The sequence below is a fragment of the Phascolarctos cinereus genome, unplaced genomic scaffold (genome assembly GCF_003287225.1).
Source record: "Phascolarctos cinereus isolate Bilbo 61053 unplaced genomic scaffold, phaCin_HiC Scaffold_1;HRSCAF=81, whole genome shotgun sequence".
Classification (NCBI taxonomy): Eukaryota; Metazoa; Chordata; class Mammalia; order Diprotodontia; family Phascolarctidae; genus Phascolarctos; species Phascolarctos cinereus.
In genome coordinates, this window is record NW_027555514.1 from 169,716,772 (window position 1) to 169,734,951 (window position 18,180).

General features: G+C 40.7%; 1 long non-coding RNA gene across 1 annotated transcript; it reads right to left on the reverse strand.

The window, feature by feature from the left end:
- Positions 1-297: 297 nt before the first annotated feature.
- On the reverse strand, positions 298-11,199 carry LOC110193343 (uncharacterized). The gene is made up of 3 exons (XR_002320454.2): positions 6,360-11,199; positions 3,207-3,417; positions 298-484 (listed from the first exon to the last, which is right to left on the reverse strand). It is a non-coding gene; the product is annotated as an uncharacterized LOC110193343 (long non-coding RNA).
- Positions 11,200-18,180: the final 6,981 nt, after the last annotated feature.

Sequence of the window (18,180 nt, forward strand, 5' to 3'; positions counted from 1 at the left end):
GACTGCCAATGTCACCACCTTGCTGTGGCAAATTTCTAATGACTGGAGACAGCCCGACCATCCCTTCTTCTCCATGTATTCTCTCTGGGGAATTTAAAAAACAAAAACAAAACTTGCTGATCTAGCAGAAATCATTCCCTGTCTTTCAGAGCTCTGAAGAAATACAACTTCCAGGGTGTTTAGACACCTAGATTCTCTCACAAGCCAGCCAGTTCAATTCAAGCCTTGCCAGAAAGACTGTTATGCACGTATCACCACAATTCATTCAATAAACATTTTTCAAGAGCTTACCACATGCCAGGTACAGTGGTGACGGTGGTGGTGATGGTTGTTCAGTTATGTCCAACTCTTTGTGACCCCATTTAGGATTTTGTTGGCAAGAATACAGGAGTGGTTTACCATTTCCTTCTCCAGCTCATTTTACAGATGAGGAAACTGAGGCATAGTTGAGTGACTTGCCCAGGGTCTCACAGTTAGCAAGTGTCTGAGGCCAGATGGAAAGATAAAAATGAAAAGGTCTCCCCATCCTCAAGAAGTTTACACTCTAAAGGGGCGGGGGGGAGGGTTGCGTGACAAAATGTACATAGGTAAATAAATGAAAAAAATTAAGTAATTTCAGGAGCAAGAGAAGACTGTAGCATCTGTTATGAATAGGAAAGGCTCCCTGTAAGAGATAGGACATGACAGATCCTTGAAGGAAACCAGGGATTCTATAGGTGGGTGGGAGGAGCGAGTGCATTCCAGGACAGGGTACCACTTGCCTGAAGACATGGAGATGGAAGACGGCATGCCTGAGCAAAGAGGCTATTTGGGGGGAATCATAGAGAGGCTGAAAGACAGTAATGTGCAATGAGCTTGGAAAGATAGCCTGAAGCCAAAAAGTAAAGGGCTTTAAATACCAAAATAAGGAGTTTATAATTACAGCCAAGACAAGAAAAAGCCACTAAAGCTCTCTGAGGGTAGGGAGCAACTTGGGCAGACTTGCTGATATGATAGCAAGGCTACGTGCAAGTATTCTAGTCCATTAGGTCTGTGTGCTCTTTTGAGCGATGAAGCATCTTTGACCTAGGCAAAGCTGTGAAACAAGGGAAACCTAAGATTAGAACTCCAGTGTCCATGCGCCACTGTTCCCAGTCCTGTTATCTCCGAGTGGTTTCCCTTTCCCCTTTCCCTCATTCCAACCTTCTCCACCTTGATCCTAGCCTGCTCTCCCACCCTTTCTCCCTGTATCCAAACTTGTTTAGTCATGTTCAATTTTCTGACTCTTTGTGACCACTTTTGGGGTTTTCTTGGCAAAAATAATGGAGTGGTTTGCCATTTCCTTCTCTAGCTCATTTTACAGATGAGGAAACTGAGACAAAGATGGTTAAATGACTTGTCCAGGGTCACACAGATAGTAATTATCTGAGGTCAGATTTGAACTCAAGAAGATGAGTCTCCCTGACTCCAGGACTGGCCACCTAGCTATTCCAAACCCCACCACCTCCCAACCAAAAGTGATGTGAGAATGTGCCTCCCTCCTTTCTTTACAGATGTGAGGGATGGTGGGTATGGAACATTGTATAGAATGTTGAATTTGGTTGATAAGTTTTGCTTGATTTTTTTTCTTTTTTGTTCTTTGTTATAGGGGATGATTCTCAAGGGGAAAGGAGTGAGTATATATTGGGAAATAAAGATACTATGTATAGTAAGTGTCTGAGGCCAGATTTGAACTTAGGAAGATGAATCTTTTTGACTTCAGTCCCGGCGATCAATCCACTATGCCATCTAGCTGAACTAAATAACAGTCTCTTCTAGAAGTAGTGATAGTATTGATTTGATTGCTGTTCCCAGAATAGGAGGTAGAAAAGGAAAGGCAAGGAACACATGATATCAGGGCAGACAGCAAGAAGATGATGAGGATAGACAGCTGAATAGGATATGAAGCATGATCCTGGCTGGTGGCAGCTAGATATAATGAACTATGTGATTGAAATAGTCTTCACTTTCCCAAAGACAAGTGAATATCATGGGGCCTCCTAAATGACTCTAAAGTGATTCTTGTATTAGCAGAGACCCAACAAAATATGTGCACCGTACATACAAGGCAGCTTGAGGAGAAGGCATTTAGCATCTAGGGGTGATGGAGAAGCTTTATGTACGGAGCAACACTTGAATTGAGCCTTAAAAGAATCTAGGAATTCTAAAAGGTGAGAGTGAAGAGACAGTAGATCTAAGGCCTGGGGACAGCCTGTCCAAATACATAGAAACCAAAGACATGGTGTCATTTATGAGGCAGAGGGAGGAGAGTTTGACTTGACAGTAAACAATATGGATAAAGGAGGTTAATGGGCAATACACCTGGAAAAGTAGGTTGGCACCAGATTGTAATTAACTTTAAATGCCAAATGGAAGAATTTATGTCTGACCTAGCAGTAATAGGAAGCCATTGGCATTTATTGAAAGGGCTTTTGGGTAACACTAGCTTCCTGGGTATTACATGTACAAGACATCCCATCTCTGGCCATTCTTTTCAGCTGTCCCCCATACTTGGAATGCTCTGCCTCCTCCCCTCAGACTACTGACCTCCCTGGCTTCCTTTAAGTCCCAACTAAAAGCCCACCTTCTACAGGAAGCCTTTCCTAACTCCTCTCAATTCCAGTGCCTTTTCTCTCTTAATTATTTCTTATTTATCCTATATATAGCTTGCTTTGTATATCATTGTCTGTGTATTATCTCCCCCATTAGATTGTAAGCCCTTGAGGGCAAGAACTGTCTTTTGTCTCCTTCTGTAATCCCAATACTTAGTATGCCTGGCATAGTGTCAGGTGCTTAATAAATGCTTATTGAATAAATGAATGAATGACATGGTCAGATCCATGCTTTGTTTAGGAAAACCACTTTGCTGGCTGTGTGAAAGATGAATGGCAGGGAGGTGGCATGGGAGGAGGAGTTGGGGCAGGTAGAAGTTATTGCCAAAGTCTAACTGGCAATAAGGCCCTAAGATTATAAATGACACACATCCAATTCTTTAGTCATTAGTTATAATTAGTTATAATATATAGTCATTAATATAATCTGCTGGCAAAGAACAATATCTCTGGCTGACTTTTATGCATTTTTTTTAAAGGGAAGAAGCTAATTCTGATGAAGATAGCACATTTCTTTGATTTTGCACCGCGAACATTGAGTGAGAAAAGAGAACAAGGTGAGAAAACTCAACATACCTTTTCTAGAACTGAGAGGCTGAGCTTAGAAATAGCCTCCCAGGTTAAAGGAGCTGTGGAGAGAACTAATGCTCAAGTTCCCCACTGCATTATCAACAGAAGGTTTTCTGGTTGTTCCTTCCATAGTAGTTTCTTCCATTCATGGAATATACTTAAACCATAGTCCACAAAATTCCTTTTGAAGTGAAGTTGAGCCAAAATTGCATAAAACCTGTGGGTCAAGAAAGATGGCACTCTTCATCTATTGCCTCCACTTTGCTGCCCTCATGAATCAGTTTGGATATTTCCAACATCGTTTAAACCTGAACCCCTTGGCTGGTGCCTTCATAGTCATCTCCTAACCTTAACAGCTATCCTCCCCTCACCTCCCTCCTTTACCTAGAAAGAAAATTCTGTAACAAACATGCTCTCTTTCCAAACCATGTAGTGAAGACAATAGAATTCCCCTTCCCCTTCTCAGCAATGCAGTGATCTAAGACAATTCCAAAAGATTCATGATGGAAAATGCTATCCACATCCAGAGAAAAAAGTATGGAGTCTGAATGCAGATCTCAGCATATTATTTTCTCTGTCTCTTTTTTTTTTTTTTTTGCTTTGTTTTTTCTTTCTCGTGTTTTTTCCCTTTGGTTCCTATTCTTCTTTACAATGTGGAATGTGGAAATGACTAATGTGGAAATGTTTAATATGACTGTACATGTATAGCCTATATCAGATTGGATGCCATCTTGGAGTGGAGAGGGGAGGGAGAGGGAGAAAATTCAGAACTCAAAATCTTATAAAAGTGAATGTTGAACATTAAAAATAAATTAATTAATTTAAGGAATTAAAAAAAAAAAGAATTGTTCTTCCCTATAGTAGGTGCTTCATAAATGCTTGTTGATTGATAATTTGACCCTTATTTTACAGATGAAGAAACTGAGGCACATAAAGGGGAAAGTGAGTTTCCCAAGATCACTCCTATTGTTTCATTTCCTTCTTCTTTTGTACTACCCTCACCCCCTCCCCAATTTCCCATCTCCTGAGAGGACTCCCATATCTATTAAGAAGACCAGACCAGGATGACCTGAGTTTAAATCCTGCTTCAGACACTATGACCTTGTATATCCCTGGACAAATTGCTTATTCTTTTGGGGCCTTAATTTCTTCATCTGTAAAACAAGGGAGTTAAACTCAACGACGTCTAAGGTCCCTTTTAGTTCTAAATCCGTGGTCCTATGATTCCATGTAGTACATTGCCAGTAGCCATTAAGTAGTAGTAGTAATAGTAATGGTAATAATAATAATAATAATAATAATAATATTTATATAGAACCTACTATGTATCAGATACTATGCTAAGCACTTCGTGAATATTATCTCATTTGATCCACACAGCAACCCTAAGAGGTAGGTGCTATTATTATCCCCATTTTACAGATGAGGAAACTGAGGCAAACAGAGGTTAAGTGACTTGCCCAAGGTCCCACAGCTAATAAGTGTCTGAGGCTAGATTTAAATGAACTCAGACCTTCCTGACCCCAGGTCTGGTTCTCTATCCACTTTACCACCTCTGTTTCAGGAAAGAAGAGAGCCTTAATGAGTATCTGGTGAGCTTAATTCTGCCTATCTGATGAGGGAACATTTTGTTCAGGCCCAAGGTATTGCCTGGGTTTCACTGAAGCTAGCTTGATTTTTCACCAAAAGCCTATTTCTCAGAAGTGACAGGGATGATATTTTCTCCAGGGAGAAAACAAAGAAAGTTCAGACTTGGTAGGGACATGGTGTTTCCTCTAAGACAAAGATCCAGATGGACTGCCTCCAGAATAGAATATTGATTCATTTACACCAAAAGACAATCAAACCTCCAGTCCCTCGAAAAGCCGATTTCATGTTCTCTGCTGTTATACCTTTTCTGAGTGTTTTCAGTGGAAACATTTCCAGTAATTCTTCTTTATAACCTCTCTCACTCTACCCACATCCCAGCCCCACACTCTACTCCATTTTAGGGAAATGGAAGAATTTCCTAACAGCAGAGCTAAATCAAGTGAAGATGATTAAATTAAATATTGCAGCTGGTTGCTGAGGCCATGTCCCCTTCACTGACAGTCTTTTTTAAAAATAGACCCAGACATCCATCAACAGGCAAAAAGTGTGCTAGAATTACTGTAGAAAGAAGACCGGCTCTGGAATCAGAGGCTGTGGGTTAAAACCTTCTGAGTCCTCCCTGTGGGACCTTGGGCCTTAGTGTCGTCATCTGTAAATTGGGGGTGTTGTCCTTGATTGACTTCCGAGGTCCCTTCAAGCTCTGGAGCCATGATTCCATGAACCAGGCTTCAAAATTCCATGGACTCTCACCATAAAACCACAGTCACGTGACTTTATTTCTCTCAGCCTCAGCTTCATCATATGTAAGATGACTTGCTCTAGGGGGGTTCATAAGGCGTTTATAAAGATCAAATGAGATAATGTATGTGCCATGAATGCTGTGCAATTGTCTCACTGCGTTGATTTAAATGCAATTATGCCAGACACTAGGAAAATAGACAATCTCTTTTAGACTTTGGATTCTATGATTTTGTACTAAAGGGTCACACACATCAAAAAGCAAGGAGGTGATAGTGTATGTATAAAGCTTCACAAACTTTACAGTATGAAGGAAATATCAGCTGTGCTGCTGCTGATACCAACTTTCATCCCCTGTCTCATAGAGGAAGGCTTGTTTTGAGCAGCACCAGTAGACTGAAATGTGTAACCATCATGGTGGGTGGTTAAAAAGTTAGAAACGTAGAAATCCTGGCAATTAAATACCTCAAAGATCCATAGTTTCATCATTGTGAATATTCCCTCCACTGGTGCAGATCACAGCCCCTCTAGGATTTGGTAAGTGATCCAGCACTTTGCACAGTTCCTGGCACTTAGTAGGTGCTTAATAAATGTTTGTTGACTGTCATTGACTGATCTTCAAGAGCTAATACTGCTGAAAAAAATTCATCCCCCTGCAGCAGCCAATTTGGAAATAAAGACACTTTGTATAACATTTAAAATTCAATACTATAATACAACACAAGTGTATTAAGCACTTACTCCATGCTAAGTGCTGGGGAATAAAAAAAAAATGAAAAATGTTCTAGACTGTCTTCAAAGAGCTTTCAGTTTATTCAACATGGTACTCACTTGTGTTAAGAAGAATATTCCAGTTCTTTTCCTTAAAAGACAGTAAAATCATCTTGAAGACACAATTCACTCAGAAGACTCAGGTCACCGATGTAGCTCCTGGTTCCCACAAGGGGAAACTGTGCTCAGCTGAATCCAATGCTGTATCTTGGCTGAATATCCTTCTCCTGTTGTGGTTAAGTAAACCTCCTTTTGTTAACTCTTGGATGGACTACTTGGATGAGACTGGTGTCTCATTTTGGTCAGCTCTCAAAACCAGTGTTCTAGATCTAGACTAGCCTCAGTCAACCTGGCCCACTATACTACCCCTGGGAGCTTCTACTTTAAAAAGCAATGGAGGTATCTGACACCAGCTAGGAAAGAGCTTGGATTTTATTGTACTCACCTGACAAGCAGTGAGTGGCTAATCCTGTTCTCTCCCTACTTTCACAATGAGGATCTGGTAAATCTTGTCCACCAAGAGCAGATCATTCATGTTTCCTCAACTTCTGTTTCAACAGAAGTGAATTTTTTTACTGTGATTTTTCTTTGAGAGGCAGCATGGTATCATTGATAGAGTCTTGGAATGAAGAAGACCTGAGTTCAAGTTTAATCTCTGACACATACTAACTATATGGCTCTGGATAAGTCATTTAACTTCTGTGTAACCCCAGATAAACTCTCTAAGAACATAAATTGCACAGCAGATGTCAGATAAACCCACCAACATCATCAGGTCTCTGACCAACAAAGCTCAGCAGGGAGAGATAGAAAGAGGAAAGTTCTATTGCAAATAACTGCAGACAGCATCAACTACTTGGGAGTCTACCTGCTGAGACAGACCCAGGAACTCTATGAGCCCAATGACAACAATTTTTCAGGAACAGAGATCTAAACAACTGTATCTAATGATATATGCAACATTCTATGCCAACAATCCCCCAATGATGCAAAGAGAAGTTATGTTGTCTTCGTTCTTCTCTGAAGCCACATTTGGTCCTTATAATTACAGAGCATTCAATTTCACTTTCCAAAGGTTTCTTTACTAGCTCTATGAGTAGGCTCAGGATTTCTTTCTCCTTAATCAAGTTTTTCCAACATTCCTATTTAACAAATGTCTTTGGCATCCTCTTCTATATAAAGAGACAGGGAAAAGAAATTGTTACCTGAGCTTAAGTATCAGTGCAAATCTCAGCATCCTATGATTCTATCATGGATACTGTCAAGAGAAATCCACACACTCCACTACCATCCCACTGAGTCACTTGCACATATTAAGCAGATACTGATTCTGGAGCAGGCTAGAAAAGAATGATTTTATCATCTCTTTATCTCCCAAATCCCAGATGGCTAACCCATAGCCCCTGCTCACACATAAGCACATGTGAACAGAATGAATACATGCCATTAAGAATTGCAATGCTGTCCAGAGGACTAATGATGAAACATGCTACCCCACTCCTGCGAGAGGTGAAAGGCTCAGAGGCCAGAAGGAGACAAATATTTTTTTTGGACATGCCACTGTGGTAATTTGTTTTGATTGACTGAATATATGTTTAAAATGGACCTGTTTTTCTTTTCTTCTCATTTGGGAGTGGGGGTGGGAGGGAAAGAAGGTAGGTTTTTTTGCTGACTGAAACAAATAAAATATAATTAAATTTTTTTTAAAAAGAAGTGAATTGTTGCAATGGTCAGAAATAACACTGTGTCCTTTCAAAGACCTAAAATGACCTCAGTGTAGAGATACATCAAAACACCACAACTAGCAACTACTTCTCTATTATTATTTTCAAATTTTAACTAGAAGTGACACTGGTTAAATTCTGGCTCTTGCCCTTGAGTCAGATGGCCATGCTTGTCCTCAAGAAAGGTAGAGTTTATTTTTTTTTTCATGAGTATGGGATGACAGACTCTTAAATTGGTTTACAAGGTTGCCCTGCATCAACCAACATCTTAACATACTATTGAACCATTCCATTCAGTCATTTTTCAGTTGTATCTGACTCTTCATGACCCCATTTAGGGTTTTCTTGGCAAAGACAGTGGAGTAATTTGCCATTTCCCTCTCCAGCTCATTTTATAGATGAGGAAACTAAGGCAAATAGGGTTAAGTGACTTGCCCAGGGTCACATAGCTAGTAAGTGACTAAGGCTAGATTTGAACTCAGAAAGAGGAGTCTTCCTGACTCCAGGCCCTATCCACTGTGATGCCTAGCTGCCACACTATTGATGTGTGGGTCAAAGATGGGGCAGTTTTGAGATCCCCATTCAATTCATCAGGGAAGAAAGGAACCTAAAGAAAAGTCAGAGGCAGGAAAGGAAAATTTGTTTTTAAACAGAGAGAGAGCCCTGAAGTCAGAAGTCCATGTTCTTGGCATTAGCCCCAATTCATCACTTGATTCATGGGCAAGTCCTCTTCAGACTTTGGTTTCCTTGGGGAAAAAAAGGAAATAAAAATAAAATGGTTTGTTAACTGTGACCAGATGGCCAGCCATGCTTAAGTGAGATGTCCTTTCTTATTGCTATGACTATCATCACTGCAGCTATTACTGCTGTTGCTACTGCTTTTGCTAATCATCTATATTTGTTGAGTGCCTCACAGATGATGAAGTGCTTCCTTTAAAGCCACTCTGTTGATGGATGGAAAGGAAGGCATAACACACACATGCAAGTAGTACCTTTATTTCAGACAACAGCTAGTGAGGGATGGTGACTAAAATAAGGCAATTTTCCAAATCTCTCATCATAGGACTTTGAATTGGAAGGGGTCTTAGAGGTGGCCTCAGACAGACTACTTAACTTCTCTGGGCCTCAGCTTCTTCATCTGTAAAATAAGGGGGTTGGACTAAAGTATCTGCCAGCTCTGGATCTCTGATCCCTAGGAGATGTAGTTCAACCTGGTCATTTCATGGATGAGGAAATTGGGGTCCAAAGGCAGAAGTCACCCAGTGGCTAACCCAGGATTCCAATCCAGGTTTTGTGACTCCAAATCAAGAGCCTTTTCCACTATACTATGGTATCTGTGGGCAGCTAGGTGGCACAGTGGGTAAAGTACTGGGCCTGAAGTCAGGAAGATCTGAGTTCAAATCCAGCCTTAGATTCTCACTAGCTGTGTGACCATAGGCAAATTACTTAACTCTGCTTCAGTTTCCTCATCTTCAAATGAGCTGGAGAAGGCAAACCGCTCTAGTATCTCTGCCAAGAAAAACCCAAACGGGATCATGAAGAGTCAGACATGACTGAAATAACAACATTGTGTCTATGGGAAGCCTCTTGCACATCCACAGGCTAACTTCACTCAGAATCTTCTCGCCCTTTTTCCATGAAGACTGAAGCCATGGTGCCAGATTCTGGAATGCAAATGAGGGACACAAACATGGCTGCTCTTTAACAAAGAAGCCGAGGCCAGCCCTCTACATTTGCACTTGATCTCAGCACCTCCTAACTGCTCTAGAAGTGTGCATCCTCAATCAGCCCCACTTTCTCAAATCTTCAAAGTCTCCCTACATATTCGTTCCTTACCCATCTCCCTATGCCCATCTCCCCACACTACAACAAAGAAACAAACAAAAAACCTTTCCTAGGCCCTACAATTCCCTTAAGCTACCATCCTACATCTCTCCTCCCTTTCTCAGCCAAACTGCTTAGATAAGCTATCTATACTTGCTTACTCAATTTCCTCTCACTGCATCCATTCTCAACCCTTTGAAATCTGACTTCTGGCCTCAACACTACGTTGAAACTGCTCACTCCAAAGTTACCAGTGATTTTTTTTCATTGCCAGGTCCCATGGTCTTTTCTCAGTACTGATCCCTCTTGACCTATCTGCTCCATTTAGCCCTGTTGACTGCTCCCCTCTCCTGGATATTCTTTCCTCTGGATTTTTGTGGCACACTCTCCCCTACTTCTCCTCCTACCTGTCTGATTGCTCCTTATCAGCCTTCTTTGCTGCTTGTCATCCATATTCCCCCCCCTATCAGTGGGTACATCCTGAAGGTTCTGTCCCTAGGCCCCCTTCTCTTCTCCCTCTGTACCCTTTTAGTTAAATTCACAGGAACTGATGAACTTACCATCATCTAGATGCAGATGGCTCCCAGATTTATGTACCAGCCCTGGGAGATGGATAGATAGACAGAGACAGAAAGACAGGCAGAGACAGACAGACAGATAGAGAGAGAGACAGACAGGGACAGATAGACAGAGACAGATAGCTAGACAGACAGACATCACCCAATCCTGGAGACATCTTGAACTTAACACATCCAAAACCAAATTCACTCTCTTTCCTCCCAAACTTTCCCTCCTTCAAACTTCCTATTATTCTTAAGGGCACAACCATCTTTTTACTTTTTCAAGGTTGTAACCTTGGTATTATCTTCAACTCCTCATTCTCAATCCCTCCACATACCCAGTCAGTTGCCAAATCTTCTGTTACTACCTTCTCGACATCTATTGCATCCAGATCTTTCTCTCTACTCACCCATCTTCATTCAGGGCTTCATCAGCTCCAGCCTCGATTATTGAAACAGCTAATTGGTCTTCTTGACTCAAGTATCTCCCCATTTACCTTGATCCTACACACTTTATTAGTTTCTGTTGTTTGTGTTCATGCACATTTGTTCCATCCCCTCTATAAGATAGTAAGCTCTTCTTAAATATAAGCACTGTACATTCTATTAAGTCCCCAGGAAGCTCTGCTCACAGTAAGTGCTTAAGAAATGCTGCTTTCAGGGGCAGCTAAATGGCACAGTGGATAGAGCACCGGCCCTGAAGTCAGGAGGACCTGAGTTCAAATCCAACGTCAGACCAAACACTTGACATGTACTAGCTGTGTGACCTTGGGGCAAGTCACCTAACCCAAACTGCCTCACTAAAAAAAAAAAAAAGAAAGAAAAAAAAAAAGAAATGCTGCTTTCAGGTTGAGCTTTTATTTGGCACCCTTCTTATAAGGTGGGTTGCTATCCTTTATTTTTTGCAGATGAAGCTTCAGAGACACAGAAATGGATCATGACTTGCCCAAGGTCACACAGAGAGCCAAGAGTAAACATGGGATTAGAAATCTTAGCCTGATCCCTTTGCTGAGTCAACTGAATCTTTGCTTTTCATTCTTTCTTTTCTTTCTTCCATTCTTATTTCCTCCCTCACTTTCTTCAACAATTTATTCAAATCAAATGGACAAGTAGTTACTGACACACTTACCATGTGTATAGCACTGTGCTAGGAATTATTCATATAAATTTGTTATTTCTGAGACAACAATCACACATTTTCAACTAATCTCTAAGGTCTCTTCTAGTCCTAAATCCTATGAAATCTATAGAACAGTGATTTTTAATGAGAGATCCATGCCATGTTTGGTGCTTCCAAAAATGATTCTAACTAGCTTTCATGCGGTTTGAGTACTGCAGATTTTTTTAGTCTTTTGCCAATAAGAGTGGGGTTTTTTTGTTTGTTTTCCCCTCTCTTTACTCTGGCATTTGAAATTGCCGTGTATTTAAGGAAATTTAATCTGTGCGTCTGGACAGATTAACTCATCAAAATGTCGTGGGCATCAAGCTTTTGCCAAAACCATCACCTCCACAGAGAGAGGCCTGAGATGGATATCATTGCTAATTAGCATTTAGATGGCACTTTGCAGACACTGCATTCGCTTTTAATACATTATGTTCCTATATGAGCCCAGGAAGAGAGGCTGCTGGACTAAAATCAGACTTACAAATTAAAGATCATAGGAAGACGTGATGCATGAGGACACACAACTGTCTGTTGGTTCAGCCTCTGAGGGCCTTTTAGTAGACAAATACATTTCAGCTCATTAGTCTGACCCTGCTGCCTGATGGCAACTAAATGTTATAAGAACATTAGGCCTGGAGTCAGTCAGAAGAACTGAATTCAATCTCCAATTCTGCTGTGTGATAGTGAGATAATATTTCACCTGTTGGAGGCTCAATTTCATCATTGAGAAAATGGAGATAATAATACATTCTCTACCTATCACAGTACATTTGGATCTAAGGAAGACAACACTCATTGTGAATTTACTTAGTCATGATGTTGATGCTATAATGTAAAAAATCAAGATGACATGAACCCACCTGCAACATTGTGCCTAAGTCCCTTTTGTCCTGATCTGAGACATCTCATAGTAGACATGTAGTTCAACAAGGAGCTGGTCAGCTCTGCCATAGACTTTACCATAGACTTCTGATTGGTCTCCTTGCCTCAGCTGCCAAAGTCATTTTCCTAAAGTGTCATCTGACCATGGCAACCACCTACTCAATAAACTCCAATGATTCCCTGTCTGGCCTCAGGATCAAAACTCTCTATTTGGCATTTAAAGCTCTTCAGAACCTGGTCCCTTTCTGCCTTCCATTCTTCTAACAGTTTACTTCCATCCACTCATTCTATAGGACAAAGAGCAACAGCATATTGACCTGGATTAGAGACCTGTTTCGAGAACACATTTGGTCTTCTGTCTCTGTTGTATTGACTGGTCCTCATGGTTGAAATGTTGATTCTCCCAACCTCTGACTCTTAGTATTCCTGGCTTCCTTTAAGACTTAATGCAAGTATTAACTCTTCCTAGAGGTCTTTCTTAGCCCCGCCCTCTCAACTACTCATGTCATCACTTCCAAGGTTATCTTCTATATGCTCTGCATTTATCTTGTATGTACTTAGAATGTAAGCTCCTTGGGGCACTTAGGTGGCACAGTGGATAGAGCACTGGCCCTGAAGTCAGGAGGACCTGAGTTCAAATCAGGCCTCAGATCAAACACTTGACACTTACTAGCTGTGTGACCCTGGGCAAGTCACTTAACCCCAATTGCCTAAAAAAAAAAAAAAGAATGTAAGCTCCTTGAGGGCAGGGACTATTTTTGCTTTTTCTGTGTATCTCCAAGTGTATAGCATACAAACTGGTACATATAATCACTTAATAAAATGCTTATTGATTAATTGATTGGTTTTGTTGTAGTAAAGAGCTAGAAACAAAGTTTCCCCCTAGACTGGGAAATGGCTAAGCAAATTGTGGTACATGAGTATACTCAACTATTACTATATTATAAGAAATAGTGAAGAACACAGAGAATAGGAAGAAATCCCTTAAGAGCATCGATTTATAGCTGAAAAAGAAGCTATTGAGTCCATCTCCCTTGTTTTCTAGACGAGGATATGAACTGATACATGGTGAAGTAAGAAAATCAAGGAAAATAATATAAATAATGAAGATACTCTCCCAGAGCAAGGCTAACTATATTACCCTTCAGAGTTCTTTCTCTAATGCTATTTGCTCAAGTTCCCATTCTGGTGTATTCTTCCTGTTCCACCACTGATTAGAAACCCAGTTTCATTTATAAAATCAGCTAGCTTTTAGCATGGAAATATACCAAGAATGTAAGTTACAAAGCATCCCCTTAAGAAACATGAGGGCACACACTGCCCTTCTGACTCATGCATAAATGTAATGTAGTGAATAGAGCGCTGGGCTTGGAACCAGGAAGACTCATCTTCCTGAGTTCAAATTCGGCCTCAGACACTTACTAATTGTATGACCCTGGGCAAGTCACTTAACCCTCTTTGCCTCAGTTCATCTGTAAAATAAGCTGGAAAAGGAAATTGCAAACCAGTCTAGTATCTTTGCCAAGAAAACCCCAACTGAGGTCATGAAAAGTCAGACACAACTGAATAACAGCAACATTGCACTTTGGTCCCCGGGGAGAGTGAGCTCAAACTTAAAGCAGTTTCAATAGCCTGTGGCCCATAAAATCTACTTCTGATTTTGGCAGGGCCAATAGGTGATTCTCTGTAGCTCCCTCTTGGTAGCCTTTGAGCCATGTTGGGACAAACTGGTTTCTTGGGCACTTCACTCCTCACCAGCTGGATTCCAGCAAATCCCAGCATGGACTTCCACTCCCAGACATCTGGTAATCCCTATTCTGATCTTTTAGAAGCTTATAAGTTCAGAGACATTTCCAGGATTCCTTCATCAAAAGCAGGAAAGAACAAACACAAAGAGGAAAAGAAAAAAAATGCTGCAAAAAGGTCAAAGGTAAAAATATATCTTCCTCTCTTCTTCACAGATGTAGGGGACTATGGGTAGGGAATAGTGCATATTCCATAATAAATAATTGGTAAAATTCCTTTGGAGTTCAGTAGACTTTTGAACTCCTCAATCACTCTGTCTTTTTGTGGGTTCTGCTGCTTTAGAATTTGTTTAGAGCCATTTTTTACAGGTATTTGGAGGGGTTTGGGGTAGAGCTCAAGCAAGTCACTTCTTTTACTCCGCCATCTTGGCTCCCTGAACTCCTCAATCATTCTGGCTATTTCTGTCTCCATGTTTCCTCTCCTCCTTCTAGAGCAGGGGCATAAATTGACCAGACTGCCTCATTCCACTTCTTAACTGATATTATACACAGATATGGTCACTGTAGTTGTTTTCATTTATACTCCATCATTAAATAAGCCACATACAATGAGCAAAAAAGCATAAGACCTCCTAACAAAATCCAAAGCAAAGACACAGAAAATAATCTGTAGGTAATGGTAGAATTGTTTTCTTTGGTGCATCCCAGGTACAATTCTCAGTAACAAGAGCTCAAGGTCTTATCATTGATGTCTGGCCATCTAAGTTTCTATTTCCATCTCATGTTATCTGCAAGAGGGTGGTGATGTGATCCAGAAGGAAGGGGTGCATCAAATAGGCCACCCTGTCAAAGGGAGATCTCCTGGTGCCTAATTATTTGATCTTTCCACATTCTGGATTCCAAAATAAAAACAGAAATTTCCACACAGTGGAGAAATTTCCTCTTTGGTCCAGTCCAAAGATACATAGGGCCAATTGCAAGTTATATAGCTACTCTCCTGGTAAGCAGACACTAACAAACAGCGCTAGACCTCATCGTGTCCCCGTATTATGGTTCATTTTGCCCTTACTTTCATTTATATTCCCTTGTTGGGGCACAACCGTAATAACGCAGACCATTGTCAGTACTGAGACACACCATCCATCGTGTCAATGTGCCTGTCATTTCTAGATCACTCATGGGTGTAGTTGTTGGTCACTAGGCCTAACCTCAACATGAGGAGAATTACAGCCTATTTCCCACTGCCACCCCACAGGCATGCGGAGGATAGTCCACCCTCTGATTTAAAACAAAGAATGGCCTCAAATCATGCCCAGTTCTAGGTTTCCTCCAAATCCCACAAGAAGAAGACAATCTGTGGTGCAGCCAGTTGTTTTGTGGTACTTGGACAGACGCTAGGAAGTGGACTGGCATGATTTAATATTTTAGGTTTTGGCCCCCTTGTGGGCAGGCTTTGCTTCCTTTCCTCAGGACCAGAACCCTGTGGCCTTTTGTAGGAAATCTGTCATCTTGTTACAAACAAGGCAGTCCTAATTTTGTACTAATTCACCTGGGAGAACACCTAAACCAGTCCCAATATGCTGACCCTACTCAGGTAGTCAACAAGCATTGATAAAATGCTTACCAGGTGCCAGGCTCTGTGGTAAATGCTGGGGATTCAAGGAGAAGCAGAAAGAGCCTCTATCCTCAAGGAGATCACATTCTAACAGGGGAGACAAACAGGAAAATAATTAGGTACTTACAAGATATAGTAAAGATTAGAGAGAAGGAAATAGCAAAAGGGAAGGTGATAGAAGCTGGACAGAAAAGGGGGAATATCAGGAAAGGTCTTCTACAGAAGAGGAAGTTTGATTTTAATCTTGAAGGAAGCCAGGGAAAATAAGGTAAGGAGAAGAGAGCATTCCAGGAATGGGGAAAAGTCAGCACGAAGGCATGAGATAAAGAGATGGAGTGGCATGGTGGAAAGCAGCAAGTAGTCTAGCATAATTGGATGATAAAGTGTGTGAAGGGGAGTAAAAGAAAAGAAGACTGGAAAGGTAGGGAAAATATAGCTATGAGAATAGCTATTAATGCCAAAGAAAGTTGCTATTTTGTCCTAGAAATAATAGGGAATCATTGGAGTTTACTAAGTGGGGAGTTCACATGGTCAAACTTATGCTTTAGGAAAATCACTTTGATAGTGATAAGAGAAGATGAAAAAATAGAAGAAATTAGAATAGGCAATGAGGAAACAAAAACATCACTCTTTGCAGATGACAGGATAGTATACTTAGAGAATCTTAGAGAATCAACTAAAAAACTAGAAGAAATAATTAACTTGGGCAAAGTTGCAAGATAAATCATCAGCATTTCTTTATATTACATATATATGTGTATATATATGTATATATGTGTATATATGTATATATGTGTATATATGTATATATGTGTATATATATGTATATATGTGTATATATATTATATATATGTATACGTGTGTGTATACATATATATATGTATATGTGTATATATATACATATATATGTATATGTGTGTGTGTATATATATATATATATATATATATATATATATATATATATATATATATATATATATATATATATAAAAACCAACGAAGTCCAACAACAAGAGGTAGAAAAAGAAATTCCATCTAAAATAACTAGACAGTATAAAATACTGAAGAGTATACCTGCCAAGACAAACCCAGGGATTATATGAACAGAATTACAAAACACTTTTCACGCAGATAAACACAGATAAAGTGAGATCTAAACATTAATTGCTCATGAGGAGGCCAAGCCAATACAATTAAAATGACAATTCTATCTCAATTAATTTACTTATTCAGTGCCACGCCAATCAAACTACCAAAAATTATTTTATAGAGCTAGAAAAAAGAATAACAAAATTCATCTAGAAGAACAAAAGGTCAAGAATATCAATGGAATTAATGAAAAAAATGTGAAGAAAGGTGGCCTAGCCCCACCAGATTTCAAACTGTATCACAAAGCACTAATCATCAAAACAATCTGGTACTGCCTAAGAAATACAGTGATGGATCAATGGAATAGATTAGGTACCCAATGCATAGTAAATGACCATAGTAATCTAGAGCCTGATAAACACCAAGATCCAAGCTCTTGGGACAAGAACTCACTATTTGACAAAAATTGCTGAGAAAATTGGAAAGCAATTTGGCAGAAACTAGGTATAGACCAACTCCTCACACTGTATACCAAGATAAGTCAAAATGGCTCATGTCTAGAGTCTTTCCCAAAAAAGGATTAAGAATGTCCCTTCTAGGGGACGGAGCCAAGATGGCAGAGTGAAAGCAGTGACTTGCTTGAGCTGTCCTCCAAACCCCTCCAAATACTCATAAAAAAATAGCTCTAAACAAATTCTGAAGCAGGAGGACCCACAAAAAGGCAGAGTGAAACAAATTTCCAGCCCAAGACAACCTGGATGATTGATCAGAAAGGTGTATTGCACTGGGCTGGGAGCGCAGCGCAGCCTGGCTGGAGCAGGCCTCAGAGGACTGAATCTCAGGCAGCTGTGGAGGTTTCCAGACTCCTCAATCCACCAATGCCAAAGACAACTTAGAAGGTCAGTGGGAAAAGTCTGTTTCTGTCGGTGCTGAGAAAGGAAGGCGGGGTCTCAGCTCCATTCCCCAAGAGCTTGGCCCTGGTGGGGGCAGCTGCTTCCCAAGCTTCTGGCCCACAGATTGAGGGGGAATCCAGTGGCTGATCAGAGAGGGATTGCAGGGATCTCTTTGCCAGTGCTGAGGCAGGAATCTCTTGCTTTGCCCGTGTTTGGATCTGGGCCACAGTTCTGGGAGGCGGTGCCGGGGTGAGGAGGAGCGCTGGCTTGGTGGAGCTTGTAGTGGCTGTGGAGAGGAACCCCCTCCTCACAGTTACAGGACAGAAAGGAGTACCTGTGCTCACAAGCCAGGAAAGGAGTAAACACCTCACCCCTTATCATACC